Here is an 11,819-nt window from a genome sequence, read left to right as displayed (position 1 = left end):
TTGGGGTCTCAGGTCTTAGATGTTAGACTTGGCTGCGAAGTCTGTTTGGTATTAGGCTCAGGCTATCTGCGCCCTTCATCAACTGGATAGGTGTAGCGACAGTTTATTGCTTAGACGGCGGCTTTAGTCTTACTGTTGTATGACTTTGTAAGGTCTTGTGAGAATAATTAATAAAGTGGCCGTATGCATCGCCCAGATACAGAGGCCGGGGGTCATCCTTCTTTTCAAAAAAAAAATCTGACTGTGTTATCTATGCGTTGACAGTGTGAATTATGACAGCATGTACCCCTATCGGCAGCTGGGATCCCAAACTTCACAATGGCGTCAACAGGCACAGCAGCACCCCAACCCTCCTCAGCAGCAGCAGCAGACACCATGGCGTCAACAACGGTCTGATTATGCTCTGGCTTCTCTCCTATTTTCTTTCAGAATGCTCTGCTGCAGGTTACTTTTCTTGAGCGTTGTCTAACATTGTATGCATGAAATGTTTTTACAGTGACAACAATGTCGTGAACCGGGAGGTAGATGCTGCGCGTGGCGGACGATAAGGACCAAGACAGGAAAAGCAAACATGGCGCGAAGAGACTAAACAATTTGGGTTAAGTTATATTATTGTATGTATGTATCTGTGTGTATTTTTTTATGCAACATTATGTTAATAAAAGTGCTTTTTATCTTTACCTAATATTAAAGAACGGATGCTTTCATAGTTCTCCATACGTCTATTACTCTTTGTTCACACATCAGGAACTGGGCCCTATCCATAAAAAAAAACTGGCTCCGTACGTAGGAAGCGGAGATTAGGGCCCATATCCATAAAAAAAAAAAGAACTGGCTCCGAACGTACGTAGGAATCGGAGATTAGGATTTGAGATCGGTATGGGCCAGTCCCTCTCAGCTTCCTAAGTTGTGAACGATAAATTTTAGAAAAAAGAGTGTGGAAAACAAAAGACCAGATGCAAAGCCCCTTGTGCCCACTTATTAATCTTCCTTCTCTCGCCCGCTCCGATGTAGACTCGAACTCCATCGCGACTCCTCGTGGCACGATCATACCTAGACTACAACCGAGGCAAGCAAGACCCCCAAACCAAAGGCAGAGAACGACGGAGCGCCGACGGTTTCATTGGTCGGCTCGACTGCCATCACGAGTCCCCATGAGTCGATACTACCTCGACTGCAACCGAGGCGAGCACGGCCCCAAACCTGCTCGAGGGATCGACGGAACGCCATGGCCGACTGCTGCATCATCCTCGAGGGAGGAGCTGACCCGCTTCAACACCGCTGCCCCAGTCCCCTGTGTTTATCGGTGTGATCCTAGGCCCTCAACTGGACTAGCCACCGCCTCATGCTCTGCCGCCATGGTGAGATTTCAGCGTCGTGAGTGAAGTTTGTACCCTATCCAGTTGCGCAGGTGCCAGGTGGCCCTGATCTGTCCTAGCTCCGGCAGCAGGTTATCCCAGTCGCCCTCGTACCTTTGGTAGTAACCTGTAGCAGCGAGCGCCAGGTGCTCGTGGCACCAGCCCAGCGGCAGCGTGGGCAACACAATGGATCATCCTAGATGAGTTGATTGCTGACGCCTTCATGTGATTTTGATTGCTAGGTTTCTCTAGGATAATCACTATCACAAGAAAAATAATGCTATCCACCTATCTGAGAGGAGTCACGTATATGCCTCCTAGATGTTTGTTGTTCTGCCTCAAAGAAGAGGCTTTATCTCCAAGTTCTATTTTTCTGTTCAATATTAGTTTCTGATTTTCTAATTTCGTTTTGTCGTTTATGCTTTAGCACAACCTCTATCGGTCCATGATGGCTATGGAGTAAACGCCAATTACCTTGAACAGTCTTGGCGGAAGACATGAACGTTCGTGTCTTCGCTATGATGCGACTCTTGGAGCACTGCAAGGGCGGGCGATGGCGGAGCGCCGGTGGAATCTCCTGCGTGGACGGATTAGGAGGAAGGGAACATCAGTTCGAGGGCTACACCTTCAGGATTTGAGCCGCACCAGTTCGAGGGCTTCGGAGGCTTGCTGTTGTTGTTGTCCCCTTTGCCGCTGTGTGCATATATGATTCTGGCCCAGGGAGGAGGACTCTCTGGCTCTGGCCCTTCTGTCGTTGATCTAGTTAGCACCTCCAATGCTATTGCAGCTAATCTCTGCTAAAGAAGTTTGGACCTGATGCAGTTCATTGACGAACACAAATAGGCCTGTAGACTGGCTTCCAATCTCCATTGATTTGCATTCATGCACTTGACAGGTATTCTATACAAGTAACTATTAGTATATTAATGGAGCATCAATTGTTTTAAAGAATTATAAGCTACTAACTCATCAATTCTAGCTAGATGCGTCGGTAATGCTTTCATTTTTTTTTTATGTAAATAAGCAGTACTTCATAGATCACGGATCCCCTATTAAATAGTCTATTGCAACAGTTACATTATTGAAGGAGGGATCCACGGTCTGTACTCCCTCGTATGGTGTCCATATCATCGTACTTTTGATGAGCTAAACTTTTCAGGAATCTGATGTTGAGGAGTCTGATGGTCAGGTGTTAATGTGTTATTGTGACAGTTTAGTGCGGCTGCTCCCCTGACTTGCTTCCTAGCTCCCACTCCACTTACCTGTCAGCTGGGCGTGTTGCTTTGATCGTTTGATCTCGAAAAGATGACACACTAGGGCGTACAAGGAAAATTTCAGGTTAGTTCGTACATGATTGAATCCTCTCCGTGCAAAAACCGGACGATACACAGTTTGTAGGAAAATCAGTGAGGGGCTGAATGACAAAAAGTGCATAAAACTTGGCTACTGTTTAGGGGCATAAGCATGATCATGTCAAAAATGAATACAATCAGAATGTTATTATGGTCTTACAGATAAAACATTCAGGTTAGTAATTTCTCTTGTCTGCGGTACTTGATTGCTCTTCATTAGTACGTGTTAGAGCTATGGATGTTGAACTCGCTAGATTCCTTTTTATTATGTCTGCAGGGAAGTGTTGCCTACTTGGAGGCTATACACATGTTGGAAAGTGTTGACTACTTGGAGGTAGTTGCTTAATGCGTACAAAACTGCTCAAACCACTGTTCATTTATCACTCTATAGTTCATTGAATCATTGAATTTACTTTGTGGATGTACATTAAATAGTCTAACTGAAATTCCGATGCAAACACGTTGGCTAAATGAATAAAATAGAATTGATTGGCCTCTATTCTACTGCAATGTTAAGGTTAAAGGGAATTTAAATCATTCATACAAATGTACTTAGGTTAGGTATTTTCTAAATTTCTTATTTTCTAAAGTTCATTGTAAATGGTGTGTATGCTTTCCAATGTTGATATAAGGAAGATGTAGTCCTGATATTAACAATTCATTCTGGTGCGAGCTTTAAACAGAGGACATGTAAAAATGCAAATTACGCGTGTCTTTAGGATAATTGAATTAATGGCATAATCTTATATCTATGAAAATATGTAGTTGTGCAGATGCACTAGGTGTGGGGAATAGCTCACGGATGGTGGCCTTCACGTCCTTGAACATTCACTTGTGATGTTGCGGTTCAATAACAGGCATCTCATGTGGGAGCTAATTTTGTTGCCTTGAGATCGAACATTCACTTGTGATGTTGCGGTTCAATAACAGGCATCTCATGTGGGAGCTAATCTTGTTGCCTTGAGATTGACCATGTTTGGGCGCATTATGATCATATAGAAACCGCAACACCATTGGGGAGGACGAGAAGGAGGACGTTATGACACCTATGAGGCACTCTCTATTGAAATAGAGGGTGTTAGTGTGTGTCATTTTTTTGTTCTCCATTGAAATAGAGGGTGTTGATGTGCGTGTTTTTTTTCTCCCGTTGCAACGGGCATGTTTGCTAGTCAGAAATATATATATACCCAGTGGTGACAAATATTTCCTTGTTGTCTTGGCGGTGTACGTGGAGAACGTTTAATCTGTACACTTAGTTCAGCTTTTAATTTGTCCGTACACTACTACCTGTAATGGTTTTATCAACTAGTAAATGAAAGGAAATGAGGGCACCTCCAAAACCCTCAAAGCTTCGATATACGTTTGAAATGTAGCGTAATACTCTCTCCCAGGGACCGGCTATTGGCATGTACTCGCGAGTTGCCTGCCACTATCCCAACAGCTGGAGCGACAGGGAAGCTTGAACCCCGCACTCCCGCCCACGCTCTCCTAGGGTTCCCCTGCCGCCGCCGCTAGCCCCCCCCCCCCCCCCCGCCCCCCTACTCCTCCCTTCCCCTCCTTCCTCCCCCGTAGCGCTCCCGTCGCCCCTGAGGCGGCGGAGCGCCTCCATCATGCTGCCTCGTCTCGAACCCTCTCCTCGTCCCTCCCCTTCGCCGCCGCCGGCAGAGGCCGCCGGCGTAGCCCGAATGGCGCCGGCGGCGGTGGACATCCCTTCCCCGCTCGCTAGGAGGTGGAGTCGGGGCTCCCTCCTCCCGGCGGCGGTGCTGCTCGGCGGACGGCGGTGTGGCTCGGCGGCGGAGTCTGCGGGCCTCGAGCGCCCTTGATGCGACGGTGTGGCCGTTGGTTGCGGGGCTGCGTGGCGTGCGGCTGGCCGGCGGTGCCCGCTCGGCCCAGATCTGGGCCCTTTCGGGCCCATCTGAGCTGGGGCGGGCCGGTGGTTCGGGGCTCGGCGTCGCGGCTCCCTAGTGGTGGTGGCGAGACGGCTGTGGCTGCAGGTGGTGATGGCTCCTGCGGCCGGCATGCTGCAACGTGGCTGCAGGGATTGTCCGGATCCGTTGGGGTCCGGCCGGGCCTGTGGAGGCCTGGTAAGTCCCTGTCGCTACGTCCGGTCGGCTCCGCGGCGCGGTGGAGGTTGTCCCCTCCTGTCGGCTGTGTTGTGGTCGCCCCTGAGCCCGGTGTCCCCCCGTCCTCCCTCCAGGCCTCGTGTTGGTGGCCTCAGTGAGACGGTGTAGTTGTTGCGGTATCCGTGGTGGCATAGGCTGGTTGGCGGCATGTTAGGCGGTGCACTCTCGATTGTCTATGTTGGTGTTGGTTTCGAGGGGGGAGAAATCCCTGACGTCTCGTCCGCCACCGGCGTGGCTGCGCCCGTGGGCGTTGCCGGACCTTCTTGAGGGGCGTCGGTGATACCCCTTCCCATCTACCAACCGCGTACCGGGGCAAACCCTAGGACCTGTCCGGGCAGTAGCGGCGTCGCCGTCGCATTCCTTCCTGAAGGTGTTGCTTGGTACGCGAGACTTCGGAGTGCTAGGCGTGCGGTGGTACTTCTCCGGAGGGTGCAGCGGATATCGGCCATCTTCGCTTAGCTGAGCTGCCGGCGTCGGCATTTGTTTCTTTTTCTTTTTCTTTCTCTCGTTTTTTCTTTTGGGCTTGTTTGTGCTGCGACCCCAGCGAGCTGGTTGTATTGGTTGGTTGTTGCTTTATAATATAAAGCGGGGGAAACCATTTTTCTTAATGTGGTGCCCGGACCATTTTTATCAACTTTTGTAATCTAATGGAGACACCCTATCGGTCTACGGAGTGGTCCGGACATCTTTTTCCCCACAAACCAGAACCTACTTGAGGAGCTTTAAGAGCTTCCATACATCCACTTGACCAAGGAAAATCCCCCACGTGGTCCTTCTCTCTTTTCTCTCTCTCCTCTCGCTACTCCCAACCGCACACTACACCCACATATCCACCACATGCATGGTCCTCCCTCTTCTCTCTCCTCCCAACCGGACAAAGGATCTTTTGTGATTAAGGGTTGAATGGCTCCCTCCCGCATTATGTTCACGGATCACGTCCGGATGAAAAAAAGGACATCTGCGGTGTCCGTTTAGGAACTAGCGTTGGAGATGCCCTAAGGAATCATGTGTGTCCTTGCTTTGCTGTTCTCTGATCTCCGCAAAAGGGAATAAGAGTCTGGGTTGCGCCTTTTTGGTAAGTGTCGCTTCACCCTATACCTTTGGAATTTGGTCAATGAGTGCCTCAATCTAGAAAACCTTGACACTTCGACATGGCACCTCGAGGATTCTATGAAGGAATGGTGGGTAAACCAGTCAAGCAGGAGCACACTCAATAGAAAAGCCATGGCCTCCCTCACAATTCTCACCATCTTGAAATACTACAGTGATATAACTTTGATCTCCTCTTTCTTCAAATGAACCCAGGCAATCTATCCAACACATTAGCAGACGAATATTTTATGTGCATGCATGCAAACAAACTCCACAATAATTGGTTTATGTAGAGGAACAACGATGGCCCACAATGCATACGGGCAACTCAGCTTCCTATACACTTGAACACATCATCAGAATAATGGGTTTATTTAGCGGCGATGTTTCTTGCCAGACTTCCATGAATGATATTTCGTGATGAAATTTTTCAAGCATGCAAAACAGTTGTCCAAGTTTACCACAAAAGAAATCAGAATTCTTTGAATTTGTTTACTAGTTTTTTTGATTTTACTGTTTATCAACAATCATTTGAGCTCGGGAGCAGATACTCCACGTCTAACTCTTTCTTTCTTCTTCCTTGAGCTTTCTACCACTTATATATGTTCCTCCTTCCATAAAATTGACTTATTCAAATTGCAAATTCAGTCAACTTACATGTAGTTATTGAGTAAAACAAGAGATCACATGTGTTCATGCCAAGGTTTAAAATTTCCTCAAAACACCCCTAAATTTCCTGTGGCCGAATTTTTCGTCTTTCATTCAAAAAATTCGTTTGGTTTTAGTTCCTATGGAAAAAAGAATATGGATCATTTTCAATAAACATCGGTTTCAGTAGCGTAGCGGCAGGACAGTTTTCTTCCGATAGTTAGGTTGAGAGTTTGAATCATGTTGCACAAGCATTATGTTAAATTTTTGCACCGAAAATACTTTTTTGGCAAAAAATATGTACTAACCGAGATTCAAACGGACTAACGATCAGGTTGCATATGCAGTTCAGTTAACTTTGTGCTACATTTTCTTTTATCTAGATGTCTAAAATTAAAATTATTCGAATTTAAACAAGTTGGTAGTGGCTTGGTGTGGACTAGATTAGTGAGTGCGAGTGCGTGTGCATGGCACGTTTAGTCATGTATGCGAGTGTACTTCCGGTGAATATTTCTAATAGACTAGCAAGATGCCCGTGCGTTGCACGGAACATCAAGATGCATTTATATGAGTAGTTTATCGTGTGAGAGATAAGGATGAACGAGGGAAGGCCTTATATACAAATGCGGAGAGGGGTGCGGGTATCTTTTTGCAAAATTACCATAATTTCCTTCCTATCTGTCAGATATAGATCAGACGACCTATATTGCAGGATGACAGGCACACCGTCATCACCAACTCTGTTTTTTATAAGAGTAGAGATCTGATATTTTCACAAAAAAAGATGCTGAGTGTTGACATAGCGCCGTGTGTGCGGCTGGGGCACCAATGTGTGTTGCTAGTCTTGATGCCCGCATGGAGTTTGTATGTATCAGCTACATGCAGTGCCCTAGCGCTGCGCAGACCAAACCTGCTGAAAAGAAGCAGGAGCAATCATCGGGGCTTGCGTCCTCCCTCCTTAAATATACTCGCAAGTCGCAAGTACACCATAGCATAGCCGGGGAAGGACGAGGAAGGAAGGAAGCTGCCCCGATGGCTGTTGGAAATATGCCCTAGAGGCAATAATAAATGGTTATTATTATATTTCTTTGTTCATGGTAATTGTCTATTATTCATGCTATAATTGTATTATCCGGAAATCGTAATACATGTGTGAATACATAGACCACAACGTGTCCCTATTAAGCCTCTAGTTGACTAGCTCATTGATCAACTGATAGTCATGGTTTCCTGGCTATGGACATTGGATGTCATTGATAACGGGATCACATCATTAGGAGAATGATGTGATGGACAAGACCCAATCCTAAGCATAGCATAAAAGATCGTGTAGTTTCGTTTGCTAGAGCTTTTCCAATGTCAAGTATCTTTTCCTTAGACCATGAGATCGTGCAACTCCCGGATACCGTAGGAGTGCTTTGGGTGTGCCAAACGTCACAACGTAACTGGGTGACTATAAAGGTGCACTACGGGTATCTCCGAAAGTATCTATTGGGTTGGCACGGATCGAGACTGGGATTTGTCACTCCGTGTGACGGAGAGGTATCTCTGGGCCCACTCGGTAATGCATCATCATAATGAGCTCAATGTGACTAAGGCGTTAGTCATGGGATCATGCATTGCGGTACGAGTAAAGAGACTTGCCGGTAACGAGATTGAACAAGGTATTGGGATACCGACGATCGAATCTCGGGCAAGTAACATACCGATTGACAAAGGGAATTGCATACGGATTGATTGAATCCTCGACACCGTGGTTCATCCGATGAGATCATCGTGGAGCATGTGGGAGCCAACATGGGTATCCAGATCTCGCTGTTGGTTATTGACCGGAGAGGCGTCTCGGTCATGTCTGCATGTCTCCCGAACCCGTAGGGTCTACACACTTAAGGTTCGGTGACGCTAGGGTTGTAGAGATATATGTATGCGGAAACCCGAAAGTTGTTCGGAGTCCCGGATGAGATCCCGGACGTCACGAGAGGTTCCGGAATGGTCCGGAGGTGAAGAATTATATATAGGAAGTCCAGTTTTGGCCACCGGGAAAGTTTCGGGGGTTACCGGTATTGTACCGGGACCATCGGAAGGGTCCCGGGGGTCCACCGGGTGGGGCCACCTGTCCCGGAGGGCCCCGTGGGCTGAAAGTGGAAGGGAACCAGCCCCTAGTGGGCTGGGGCGCCCCTCTTGGGCCTCCCCCCCTGCGCCTAGGGTTGGGAACCCTAGGGGGGGGAGCTTCCCCCTTGCCTTGGGGGGCAAGGCACCCCTTCCCCCCCACTTGGCCACCCCCCCCCTTTGGATCTGATCTCCAGGGCCGGCGCCCCCCCAGGGGGCCTATGTAAAGGGGGGGAGGGAGGGCAGCAACACAACAGCCTTGGCGCCTCCCTCCTCCCCTGCAACACCTCTCTCTCTCTCTCTCGCAGAAGCTCGGCGTAGCCCTGCGGAGACCCGCTACATCCACCACCACGCCGTCGTGCTGCTGGATCTCCATCAACCTCTCCTTCCCCCTTGCTGGATCAAGAAGGAGGAGACGTCGCTGCACCGTACGTGTGTTGAACGCGGAGGTGCCTTCCGTTCGGCACTCGGTCATCGGTGATTTGGATCACGGCGAGTATGACTCCGTCATCCACGTTCATTGGAACGCTTCCGCTCGCGATCTACAAGGGTATGTAGATGCACTCCCTTCCCCTCGTTGCTAGTATACTCCATAGATGCTTCTTGGTGAACGTAGGAAAATTTTAAAATTATGCTACGATTACCAACAGTGGCATCATGAGCCAGGCCTATGCGTAGTTACTATGCACGAGTAGAACACAAAGCAGTTGTGGGCGTTGAGTTTGCCAATTCTTCTTGCCGCTACTAGTCGTTTCTTGTTTCGGCGGCATTGTAGGATGAAGCGGCCCGGACCGACCTTACACGTACGCTTACGTGAGACAGGTTCCACCGACTGACATGCACTAGTTGCATAAGGTGGCTAGCGGGTGTCTGTCTCTCCTACTTTAGTCGCAACAGATTCGATGAAAAGGGTCCTTATGAAGGGTAAATAGAAATTGGCAAATCACGTTGTGGTCATACGTAGGTAAGAAATCGTTCTTGCTAGAAACCTACAAACCACGTAAAAACTTGCAACAACGATTAGAGGACGTCTAACTTGTTTTTGCAGCAAGTGCTATGTGATGTGATATGGCCAGAAGATGTGATGAATGATATGTGTGATGTATGAGATTGATCATATTCTTGTAATAGGATTCACGACTTGCATGTCGATGAATATGACAACCGGCAGGAGCCATAGGAGTTGTCTTTATTATTTTGTATGACCTGCGTGTCATTGAATAACGCCATGTAAATTACTTTACTTTGTTGCTAAACGCGTTAGCCATAGAAGTAGAAGTAATCGTTGGCGTGACGACTTCATGAAGACACAATGATGGAGATCATGATGATGGAGATCATGGTGTCATGCCGGTGACAAAGATGATCATGGTGCCCCGAAGATGGAGATCAAAGGAGCATGATGATATTGGCCATATCATGTCATTATTTGATTGCATGTGATGTTTATCATGTTTTTGCATCTTATTTACTTAGAACGACGGTAGTAAGTAAGATGATACCTTATAATAATTTCAAGAAAGTGTTCACCCTAACTGTGCACCGTTGCGAAGGTTCGTTGTTTCGAAGCACCACGTGATGATCGGGTGTGATAGATTCTAACGTTCGAATACAACGGGTGTTGACGAGCCTAGCATGTACAGACATGGCCTCGGAACACACGCAATACACTTAGGTTGACTTGACGAGCCTAGCATGTACAGACATGGCCTCGGAACACGGAGGACCGAAAGGTCGAGCATGAGTCGTATAGAAGATACGATCAACATGGAGATGTTCACCGATCTTGACTAAGTCCGTCTCACGTGATGATCGGACACGGCCTAGTTGAATTCGGATCATGTTTCACTTAGATGACTAGAGGGATGTCTATCTGAGTGGGAGTTCATTAAATAATTTGATTAGATGAACTCAATTATCTTGAACTTAGTCTAAAATCTTTACACTATGTCTTGTAGATCAAATGGCCAACGTTGTCCTCAATTTCAACGCGTTCCTAGAGAAAACCAAGCTGAAAGATGATGGCAGCAATTATACGGACTGGGTCCGGAACCTGAGGATCATCCTCATAGCAGCCAAGAAAGATTATGTCTTAGAAGCACCGCTAGGTGAAGCACCAATCCCTGAGAACCAAGACGTTATGAACGCTTGGCAGCAGCGTGCTGATGATTACTCCCTCGTTCAGTGCGGCATGCTTTATAGCTTAGAACCGGGTCTCCAAAAGCGTTTTGAGAAACATGGAGCATATGAGATGTTCGAGGAGCTGAAACTGGTTTTTCAAGCTCATGCCTGGGTCGAGAGATATGATGTCTCCGACAAGTTCTTCAGCTGTAAAATGGAGGAGAACAGTTCTGTTAGTGAGCACATACTCAGAATGTCTGGGTTGCACAACCGCTTGTCTCAGCTGGGAGTTAATCTCCCGGATGACGCGGTCATTGACAGAATCCTCCAGTCGCTTCCACCAAGCTACAAGAGCTTTGTGATGAACTACAATATGCAGGGGATGGAAAAGACCATTCCCGAGGTATATTCAATGCTGAAATCAGCTGAGGTAGAGATCAGAAAAGAACATCAAGTGTTGATGGTGAATAAAACCACTAAGTTCAAGAAGGGCAAGGGTAAGAAGAACTTCAAGAAGGACGGCAAGGGAGTTGCCGCGCCCGGTAAGCCAGTTGCCGGGAAGAAGTCAAAGAATGGACCCAAGCCCGAGACTAAGTGCTTTTATTGCAAGGGAAGTGGTCACTGGAAGCGGAACTGCCCCAAATATTTAGCGGACAAGAAGAAGGCCGGCAACACCCAAGGTATATGTGATATACAAGTAATTGATGTGTACCTTACCAGTACTCGTAGTAGCTCCTGGGTATTTGATACCGGTGCGGTTGCTCATATTTGTAACTCAAAGCAGGAACTACGGAATAAACGGAGACTGGCAAAGGACGAGGTGACGATGCGCGTCGGGAATGGTTCCAAGGTCGATGTGATCGCCGTTGGCACGCTACCTCTGCATCTACCCACGGGATTAGTTTTAAACCTCAATAATTGTTATTTAGTGCCAGCTTTGAGCATGAACATTGTATCTGGATCTCGTTTAATTCGAGATGGCTACTCATTTAAATCTGAGAATAATGGTTGTTCTA

The 11,819-nt window shown here is 47.5% G+C and overlaps 1 long non-coding RNA gene across 1 annotated transcript; it reads left to right on the top strand.

Moving 5' to 3' along the window:
* Positions 1–986: 986 nt before the first annotated feature.
* Positions 987–3,872, top strand: LOC123169457 (uncharacterized). The gene is made up of 3 exons (XR_006484813.1): positions 987–1,361; positions 1,786–2,253; positions 2,518–3,872. It is a non-coding gene; the product is annotated as an uncharacterized lncRNA (long non-coding RNA).
* Positions 3,873–11,819: the final 7,947 nt, after the last annotated feature.

Source organism: Triticum aestivum, chromosome 7D, assembly GCF_018294505.1.
Source record: "Triticum aestivum cultivar Chinese Spring chromosome 7D, IWGSC CS RefSeq v2.1, whole genome shotgun sequence".
Lineage (NCBI taxonomy): Eukaryota > Viridiplantae > Streptophyta > Magnoliopsida > Poales > Poaceae > Triticum > Triticum aestivum.
This window is presented reverse-complemented; position numbering and strand designations above follow the sequence as displayed.